Here is an 11,211-nt window from a genome sequence, read left to right on the forward strand (position 1 = left end):
GCATGGTGACAGGAGAACGGCCTCACAGTTCATACAAACAGGTGTTTAACCATACACATTAACCAATGACTGCATGTTTGTATGTGTAATGTGCATTGCTGAACAATAAAACATGTGAAATGTCTTTTTGCACATCAATCTGAAATTTTTGCTCTCAGTACATCTGCTTTCAATTCACGTATGGATCGTATAATATAATTTAACAATCATCAGCTAAATTGCTCATAACTTCTGATAGCAGAACAAAGCAGTTATGAAAGCAGCTATGCTAACACAGGAGACAGCTTGCTGTTTGTGCTAATATTTTCAATACCAAGTAGATATTTTGCCTTTTTGTTTTTCAGTTGCTCTAAGTTATTGAGAAACAAACATGACAAGAACAAGTAGCAAAAAATGTTTGTTGTTTAAATGTCTGTACACATAAAGTGCCAAGAAACATGCTACTTATTAGTGAGAGGAAAAACATATTGTAATGTATTAGTCTGGGGGAATCAGAAGAGATATTCTAAAACTGGAAATGCCAAAAATTGGAATAATTTACCAAAAAGAACAAAAATTCTCTATTGGCAAGAAGTCAAGCAGACACTGCAAGTGTTTTTATATTATTATTGGTTCCTCTCTGTTTGGTTTTTGGGAAAATAAAACTACCAGCACCAACTTTCTGACCTGGAGACCTATTGGCTTGAAGGGCAAGTAATCCTTCTCTCAGGGTTACAGCTGTGCTGATCTTAAGACATAATTAAGAGATAATTTATAGTTAGAGGTTACTTTTTATTGTATAAGTAGGAAAGCATAGAAAATCTTCTGGGCTCACAATTCCTTCAAGTGTTAAGTACAGGCAGTAAACTCTGTTATAGAAAAAAAGCTAAATATCAGCTGAGTTTCTCTGATTTTATTTAGCTGTCAAATGAGATAATCTGGGGGAAATAAAGATAGGCAGTAGTCATAGGCTGAGGAGTATGCACATCTTTTGAAGCTATATCTGTAGACCAGGAGCAAGAAAAAAGATAAGTGTTTTTTTGAGAAATGCTGCCCCACTATCTGTTCCTGTCTGTTAGTAAATGTTTTTGAAAGTATGTTTTAGTGTGTAGTTATGTGTGTTCTCATGAGAGCGTTTAGTAAACTTGTAGCATATAGATTAAGGAAACTTTTGTAGAAGCTTCTATTAGGATAAGTAAAACTAGGAAGATAGTATTTGGATGTGTTTTTCTGGTAAAAGTGTTTGCTACGGTGAATATTACTGTGGAAATGAAAAATTGCAATGCTCAAATTTGCTGTCACATATCCAGGTCCAGTTGTTCCCTTTTCATTCCAAGTGTTCTAAAAGAGGTTCTTGAAAGATAATTTTTGGATGACTTGTTCCTGTTTAGGGTGGAATTTGTAGCAGAATCCCTGTAAATTTCAAATCAGAGCTAATGTTTGGGTTGTACCCTTAAAATTGTGAGATTTGCACATTGCAGAATTAGCTCATTGCCAAGTCTTGTGCTGACTGCCTGCACCAGAATGATAATTTCTCCTGGCTGAAGGAACAAACACAGCACCCTAACAGGGTTTCAGATGTTGAACTCTGCTCACAGAAACTCACAGAACTTAATCTGGTTTTATACTGGGCCTAGCAAATGCCAGTGTTTAAAGATCATTAAAAAGCAGCAAAATTTGATGTGATCTCTTTGGTTAATGACACTAAAAGAGATAGACTGTTGTGCCAGGATATTTTATACAGTTATTCCTGGATTGTATGGTAATTTATAAGTTAGTGTTCATTCTGTAAATAATCACATTTTTGTTATTTACTACACTTTTAATGGTTTTTTGCAACAGCATTAAATCAGGCCTAGATTTAAGTCAAGGAAATAGTTTATGCACGTGTCTATACCACAGTGTGTAGCCTGTGGTGCAGTGCAACACTTCTGAATTTACAGCCCACTGGGCCAAGCTAAGCAGTCCTTTCCTGTGACAGAACAGCAAATGGAAAACACCCTTAGTTTCTAATACTGAAAGTATTAATAGAATAGGATGATCACTATAGAACAAGTGTTCTGTATATCACAGAAATTAAACCAGAACTTTATAGGATATTTTATTCTGTGGTATAAATTAAGGAACAATATAGAGCTTAGATAAAGTGAAAATCAATTCAGAATTAATCTTTAAATCCTACCCAAACTCTGTCCTGCATCTTCCACATAATTTTGAATACCTCAGGCATCTGCAGTGCAGTCTATTATTAACATATACAGGTGGGCTTTGGCTTATGAAAAATAACATTAAAGAATTCAGTGCTTTAAGCAAACCCTGGACACCCCTCTGTTTCTTTTTCCCTGTGGCCTCTGAGGGCTTTAGAAACACTGGTTAACTGGCTTTCATCCGTGTTTGTGATGTACTTATAAATATTTCCCACTTACAACTGTGGAAAGCAGCATGAGAAGCTAACGGAATGAGCGAGCAGCAGAGATGGAAATTGAATACAGCCCTCAGACCTGGCTGCAGGATTATCAGGGAGCAGTGTTAAATGAAAGCATCATGAGACATCTCAGGTTTGGGATGCTGAGACCTTTCATTATGGAAGAGGGGATTTGGCTCTGACAGCATGCTGCAGATGATGCTTGAGCTTAGCACCTGCAGTCCTGGAGCAGAGTCAGGAGCCACACAGAGCTTGTTTTACCTGCAGGGCAGTTCTGTTCAGGGAGGGGCAGTGGGGCAATGCCCAGTCCGGTGCTGCAGACTCACCTGTACCTCACAGCTCCAGAGCAGCTGCGGTGCCCTGGGCAATGGCTGCAGCCATAACCTCTGGCTGAGCCAGGTTATCTCAGGCATGATACAAACAGTGGGATTTTCACCACATAAAGGCTCCCCAGAAGTAACATCCCAAACCATTCAAGAAAGCAGAAAATTAATCTTTATTTTTGATCTTTTGAATACCACAAAAATCTCTTAACTGGAGTGAGCCTGCTGGACAAGGAGTTCCCAACAATGACCTTTTAAGATGACAGTCTCTCTTCCTAGCTCTTGCATCGTGTTCAGAGCTCTTCCCAGTGTGCTGTGCTGTGTTGCATCATGCCAGCTCCAGCCCGGTGCCATGGAGCTGGGAATCCCTGGGGGCAGGGAGAGACAGCCTGCTCTGGACACGTGCTGGAGAGGTGGGAACACCCTGGAGACATTCTGCCCCTCAGCTGGGAAAAGTGTTACTGCAGCACACCCTTCATCTGCTGTCTAGATGACTCATACAGTGAAAGGATATTAAATGGAATGGGAATATGCAATTTCTTCCTTTCGCTGGTCCTAATTAGGGCATACTGTAAATATATATTTATAGCCACAGAACTCAACCTTTTACTCTTTCTGTGAGAAACCTGCAGAATTAGCCTGATTCCGTGTTTATTGGCTTTTACTGCTTCCAAATAATGCACAATTTACAAATAAATTTACACTGCTTGCCTCACCTCTTCCCAGATGTCAGTACTATAATGCCCTTCTCATTTTTGAGCCAAGTTCTCCATTATTAATTCAGCAGTTTGTAATTAAATGATTAACTAATCAAAATTTTTCCTCCTGAGTACCTGTGCAAATGCATTGAAGGCTGATTGATTTAACTGGGGTCACTCAGAGATAAATTGAGCCTTAACATTATTAAGTGTGAGAAACAAAGAGGAAGAGGCTCTCTAAGGAGGGAATAGGAGGACTCAACTTTAAGCCTTGTTGATGTTTTCTTATAGTTCCAGTGGGGAGAAAAAAACCAGTTCTTGAGCTAGATATCCAAAAATTACATGGAAATTTGTGATATTACTTTACCTGCCAAAGCTGAGATTCAGATTTTAATGCTTGTGGCAGCATAGGGGTTCCCCCCCCCCCCCCCCCCTTTTTTTTTTCATTGTCTCATCATATGGGAAGAAAATGAGAATTCTTTGAATGGAATTGAAGGTGAGTAAACCCTAATGGTGATGCTGGGGAGGGGTGGCACTGCAGTCTTTTTGCTGGTTTTGTCAGAGAAATCAAGTTCTGTCTATAACTTTCTTCACTGATTTGAGCAAAGGTGTTTCTGCAGCTCTTATGAAAAGATGAAATTTTTACACAGATGTAAAGGGGTGGAGATGTTTTTTATTTTTCTCTCAGTTGTATTTTTCAATTGAACGGGTATTTCCTCATGTTCTTGGGAAGGATTTAGGTGCTGCTCACTGCCAGAGGTGGTGGTCCAGCCTGAAAGGGTCGGTAAACTTTAATGAGGCAGCAAAGCTCAGCTTTTCCCGATATTTCCTGTACCACGACACAGCCTCTGGGAGCAGGAGAGGGGTAAAGCAGGCGGAGGTTCGGTGCTGGGCTGGCTGCAGGGCATCGGCAGCGCTGGTACCTCCAAAGCAAGGCAGCTGGCTCCCTCTGCTGCTTTCAGCACGCTCTGAGTCGTTTCAAGCAAGGAGAATTTGCCTCCCCCAGGTCCTGCGGGTTCCTGTATCATTGCACCTTCTGGTTTTAATATGGTCTCCTTCCACGGGAGGTTGCTACGGGACTGTGTGCTCTCCCTTAGCTTAAAATCTGTGCAGACCTTTACAAAGATTAATATATGTATTTATAAGCGAGAATCAAGCTGTAATGTGGCAGCTGAGTGTAAGCATTTTAGGTAAGACCTCCATAAAACCATAATTACACCCATCTGTTTCCCTTAAGTACCCGGTAGAAAACAGTTAGCACTTATATATCTCTTGATAGCTCTCTCTCAATCTGGTGTTATGGGGAAAGAGGGAAGTTAATTTCCCCCTTTATTTTCTTTCTAGAAAAAGATGGTGCTTAAATTCAAATTTGTGAGAAAAGCAAGCTGAAAATGTTTGTCAAAGGAGGTTGATTTGTAGATGGAGAGTGTCAAAGCAATAGTTTTTCTCAAGTATCTCTAACCCTTATGCACCAATTATGGAAAAGACAGAAAAGGCACAATTCTAATAAAACTGTGGCCATATGAATAGATATTAACAATAAAAACTCCCACATAATATTTCTTAAAAATATGAGCGGTTTCATCAAAACTTTTGGATATGCAAAGTGCTGGGCAACTAGGTGTAAACTGAATTCTCGTTGAGAAGGTGCACAAACTAGCCCTGCCCTTATGGCTGGGCTGTTCTGTAATTATTTGACCAAATTTTCTTCACCTGGTATAAATTTGTGAACACCTCAGTGGAAGAGGGGTGTTGGGACTGATAAACTGACTCTGAAATGGATACATTCTATAAAGCAAAAAAAAAAAAAAAAAAAAAGGAAAATAACTGATTTGAGACATTATTGGGAAGGAAAAAAACCCCAGACGATGAGAAGGTATCTGCTTGTGGGGTTTTACCACTTACTGATAACCATTTTGGGGGATATTAGGACATTTGTTACTGCACACTTTAAAATATGGTCATTCACAAGGATTTGCCGATCTAGCTATAACCGCGTTCCCTAAAGGTAAGCTCCTTGTTCCTTTTGTGAAATGTCCCCGTGTACCATAGCACTTGGAAGTCACTGAGGACTCTCAATGACTTTTGAGCTCATTTGAAGGAATACAGGAACCTTCCACAGCCATCCTGGGGCACTCCAACTGGAGCGGGATGAGCTGGGGACCGGGCGGTGCTGTGGGTCCGCAGGGCATGGTGTGACCCTGCAACTCCCAAGGGACGGTCCTGCCAACCTGGCAATGCCCGGGCCAGGCTCCCCTCATCCCGGCCATGTCCCGGGCCAGGCTCTCCTCATCCCGAGCGTGTCCCGGGACAGGCTCCCCTCATCCCGAGCGTGTCCCGGGACAGGCTCTCCTCATCCCGGACATGTCCCGGGCCAGGGTCCCCTCATCCTGCGTCTGTCTCGTCAGGCTCCCCTCATCCCGAGTGTGTCCCGAACAGGGTCCCCTCATCCCAAGAATGTCCTGGGCCAGGCTTTCCTCATCTCGAGTGTGTCCCGGGCATGGTCTCCTCATCCCGAGTGTGTCCCCATGCCGGCTGCCCCTCATCCCCGGCCGGCCGGTCCCGCGGCACCAGCAGATGGAGCTCCAGGATGCCGATTGCTGAAGGGATGAAGGGATGACCGTGGAATCGCTGTGCAACGGGCAGGGGACACCTCGGTGCGCTCCTGTGGTGCTGCCCTTCGCCCTTTGCTGCGCCGATGAACTTGAACTGAGAAATGGATACGAGCTTCTCAGGATCTGAGAAGTCAGGTTGGCTAAAATAAAACAAAACCCCAAACTATGTTAAACATTTAATACAATGATAGAACGATTTGGTTTGGGAGGGACCTGAAAGATCACCGAGTTTCCATCCCCCTACCAGGCGCAGGGACACCTTCCACCAGACCAGGCTGCTCACGGCCCATCCAGCCTGGCCTTGAAGGATGGGGCATCCACAGCTTCTCAGGCAACCTGTGCTAGGGCATCACCACCCTCAGGGGTAAGAATTTCTTCTTGATATTCAATCTAAACCTACTCTCAGTTTAAAATGATTCCCTCTTGTCCTGCCACTACACATTCACTTGATCAGTTCTTCTGTTGTAGCTCCCTTCAGGTATGAGTAGGCCGCAGTTAGAGCAACCCTGGAGCTCCCTCTTCCCCAGGCTGAGCAAACCCAACTCTCTCAGCCTTTCCTCATAGGAGAGGTGCTCCATCCCTCAGGTAAATTTGGCGGCCTCCTCTGGACTGGCTCCCACAGCTCCATGTCCTTGCTGTGCTGGGGAGCCAGGGCTGGGTGCAGCAGTGCAGGGGGGTCTCACCAGAGCAGAGGGGCAGATCCCCTCCCTCACCTGCTGCCCACAGTGCTCTGGATGCTGCCCAGAGCAGGGTTGGGTTTCTGAGCTGAGAGCTCACTCTGCTGGGTCATGTCTGGACTTTCATCCACCATTTACTGCCTGAGTGTCTCAGCCCAAACCATGCTTCCCAAATTTCGCCTTTTGCTAGTGACACTGCAGCTCTTAATACTAAATTATCACTGTCAGGGCTATTGAAGATACTGGCCTATTCTGCATATTGTGCCTATTCTGCATATTGTGTCTATTGAAGTAAAAGCTTCTGTGCATCCATTTTTAGGTTTTTACTAGAATCACACTACTGAATGATAAAATACATAATTTTCCATGGGGAACCAGTTTCCTCAGGTGTTGCTGGGGCAGGGTGGCTTGTGGCACTTTATCTTTTGTGTATTTCATGCCAGACCTTTCCAAAACAGAAATAACTCTCTTTAGGCCCAAAGGAGAGAAGCAGGTGTACTCACACATCACAGGATAAATATTTAGATAAATATCAAGGATATCTAAAGCCCTATCTAAAGCTTTCCCATGGACTTTCTGTTAGTACACACTTATGCTGGATTCTGTTCAAAGCACAGCTAAGTAGCACAGAGCAGTCAGAGCTTTCTAAATTTCCCTTTCAGATAAAGAAGTTTAGATGTCACATGTAAAACGTAATCTGACCTCAGGGTTTTCAACCTAGTCTTTAACAGGCATTTCTCACCCTTGAGAAAATGCCTGGCTTTTGAAACAATGCCTCCTTTCAAGAACTTTGGCTTAATATTTTGGCATGAAGGTCAAGATTGTCTTGTACTGACTGACAGAAGCACAGCAGCTTTCACAGTGGTTCCTTTCTTCATATGTGGCTTTTACTTGTGCTTAACATTTTGAACAAGAAAATGAAGAGAATGGGCAAGTATCATTTTCTGTGTGAGGTTTTGATGTGTTTTGTCTTTTAGCCTCACTATTGTTGTCGTGTTGTCATAATACTGAATTCTTATTCTCCTAGCTGATGCCCTTTATTTGACAGGACTGTTTACTTTTGTTGCTCTTAAGTTTCTGGCAAGGCACACAGACAATTTTGACTTGAACCTTTCAGTGGAAGGACACAGGGACAATGCAATGTGTCTCCTCTGTGCAGGCTACCAATGGAACAAACAAAGAACAGACCTGTACGAGCCAGGTCAGCTCAACCCAGACAAAATGAAGGTGAATTACAGCACAGGCAGGCTGGGAGCAACCACCAGGAGGGCTGGAAAAGGTTATATCAGAATGGTGATATTCTCAGGTCTGAATAGAGCTTGTGAAAGGAGCCTGCAGATTGTACATGTGCAATTGAGCCCCAGAGGCTGCTAGCCAGCAGACAGCTGGGGCAAATTCCCCTGGGAACAGCCCTGCGTGGGTGAGATTACACATCCTTGTCATCACCCCTCTGCATGAAGTCCTTCCACTCCTGCCCTGGGTGGCTGTGGGAGCTGGCTCTTGTCCTGCTTTCCTGGGCTGGGACAGCATGCCAGGAATAATGCACTTGTTTGGCAGCTGTGGATTGGAACATGAATCTGCAATGTGGGGCTCTTAGAGGAGCCCGTGTTGCTCTCGATTCACAAGCCACAGTGGTCAAACAAGAAATTTTTTTTGATGTAGCTGATATGTTATGTGTGACCTCTTCTACTGGAAGTGGCCTTTTCTCAGAGGTACCTGAGTCACTCACTGTCACCTCAGGCTACATTTGCTGTGATGTATTTTTTTTCTCAGACTGAAACTGAAGTAATTTAGAAAGGATGCCTGGAAGGACAAGAGAGAGATGGCTTAAGTAGTAGGGCTCCCCCCAAACTCTCAGGGACAGCAAACACTGAGGAATTGAAGTATACTTATAACATTCCTTTTTCCTTTTTTTTTTCAAAGTTGCCTTTTTGCCTGAAAGGCATTGCTTTTTATTAAATAAGCCTTTGCAAAAGCTCTCTTAGCATTGGTACCTGTGGTCACAAGCCAGGAACAGAATTGGAGGTGCTGTGCCCAAGTAATTGTAGAATTGTTAATGGAGACTCCTCCCTAAAGATCAATCCAAGCAAGGAAAAAGTCGATATCCCTAAAGAAACAAGAGCAGAAGTGGTCAAATTTTAGTGGGAATGCCATGAAATAGTATGCAAATCAGGGAAAACCCCATTTTCTCCCTAAATCACCACAGGAGCCATTTTCACCTGTTTTCAGGTTATTCCAGGGCTGACAAATCATCCCCATGTCTTTATGTCTGGGAATTTTATAATCTTTCTTCAGGAAAAAAATAATGTCAACTACCCTGGCACACAAGGAATGCACAATAACCTACCTGGAGAAATGGAAACATCTGTTGTGGGAGTTCCTAAAAGCTGAGCTCCTAAATGGGTGAATATCTGACATCTAACCGGAAATTTTGGCAAGGTGGCCTATCTGTTTGTATTACAGTGGTTTCAAAGCTCTGTGTAATATGATATGAAGAGTTTGGGAGAATGTCTTTAAGCCTGGCTTTTTAAACTTCTCCTCTTTAGGACTATTTTTTTCTGAGGCAAATCTGGGGAGTAAGTGGTGGCTTTGGTAGGAGATGCCAAGCTCTTAAAAACACAGTGGGAGAGGCCACTGGGGCGAGCCAATTCCAGTCAGCAAATGCTGGAACTCAGTGCCCTGAGGTAACTGGGGGATATTGCAGCACCTTCAGATTCCTATTTCATAATGTATAATAAGCAGAATAAAAGCACTTTTTAAAAATAGAACCTTTAAATTTTTTCTTTCCCTTTTTTTTTTTTTTTTTTAAACTGCAAAATCAAATCTATTTCAGTCAAGTACTTCAGGGATTGGCACCTATGAAAGAAAAATGACATTAGTTTTGGCATGGGAAGAATATTGGAAGATTTAGAAGAGAAAATGCATAGCCACTCCATGGACGCAGCTTCTAATGTGCTGATCCCCAGAGGTGCTGCCCCTTGGGCTGGGAGCTGACTGCAGGCACCAACACTGATGTAATGTTTGCTGCCTCTCCAGTGCTGATTAACTTGGGGGAAATAAATGCAATTAGTTGAAGTACCTTATATGTCATGCTCCTAATGAATGTTGTAATTTAAGAATAGTACTTAAATTTATTAGAAGCACCTCTTTAGGAGTATTGTTTTGTTGGGTTTTTTCCTAAAATAAATTTATCTAGGTCTTAATAATTCCAATGCCAAGAATGATGCAGTATCTCTTACTGTTCCTCTTGTCCTGCAGAATTTTGGGAATAAAAAGGACAAATGAACAAAAACATGACACTAGGCATGGATTCACTTGCAGGATGTGTCCTGTGTGCAGGCACAACCTTGTGCCTCCAGTCCTTGTGAACTATGGGTGGCTTTCCTGGATGGTTCTGAGTTTATTTACGTGTCAAATGTGATTTATTGGTCATGGTGTTTGTTTTAAATGAGTTAACAAGTAGAGAGTTAATTTATCTTACAATTATTAAATTGTAAGTATCTAGATTTTTCTGGCTTAGCAGTTGAAGATTTTGGTATTCTCTCATATTTAACAGTCTGTCTGTTTTCATTATGAATTGAATTTGCAATAAAGTACAGGGTTTAATTTTGATAAAAGTATTATTGGGTAATGTGCATTGCTAACTTTCTCTGTTTGCCCATAATAATCCAGTTTATCCAGATATTTCAGAAGAGGTCATCTAAGAGTTACTTGACTGAAGCACAGCATGTTGGCAATATGAAATGACACCTTCTTAAATCAAGACATAAATAAGTCCTTTAACTTTACTGCTACTTTTCCCCCTCTTTCCCAATAATGTAGCTATGTCCTGATTATATGGCACTACAAACATTCAGATTCCTTGATCAAATCTTCTCCATAATTGTGCAGACCTTGATCCTACAAGGCCCTTGCATTCTTCACATAGAAGCTTTGTTTTGTTTTGTATTATTCATTTAAAGATGGTTTGCAGTCAGTTTATTTTGATATTCTGAAACCAGTAAACAGTGTGCATGTCAGGGCTGAGGCACAAAGGCAAGCTGCTGAGTCTGGCTCTCTTGCATAGCTGTTCTGGGGTTAAGATATATACTTAGTGTTCCAGATCTCTGGTATTATTCATAATCCTTGAGGAAAAAAAGAGTCAATTAATGAAAAGCAAAAATTTTTGAATTATGTTCCATTACATCATGCAAAGGACATGCAGTGAGAAGGTAGGATTGCATCTGAGTGTTCCCCAGCATTGAAAATGTGGCAGATGCATTGTTCCTCAAAAGTGATATGCCCTTCCTGAAATGCATTATTTACCAGAAACGTGGGAGTTTGGGGACTTGGGTTGGTGTGGTGGTGATTTTAATTCACCATCTGCCTCCCTAGACCCTAATAGCCTTTCATTTATTTCATATTCACTAGGGCATAGAAAATGCTCAGGGTGTCTAAAATATTATGTGGTTTAAAAAGAACCAGATAAAAGAAATTATAGCTACTAACTATAGG

The sequence above is a fragment of the Melozone crissalis genome, unplaced genomic scaffold (assembly GCF_028551555.1).
Source record: "Melozone crissalis strain CALT ecotype California unplaced genomic scaffold, PUWL_Pcris_2 ptg000018l_1, whole genome shotgun sequence".
Taxonomy (NCBI): domain Eukaryota; kingdom Metazoa; phylum Chordata; class Aves; order Passeriformes; family Passerellidae; genus Melozone; species Melozone crissalis.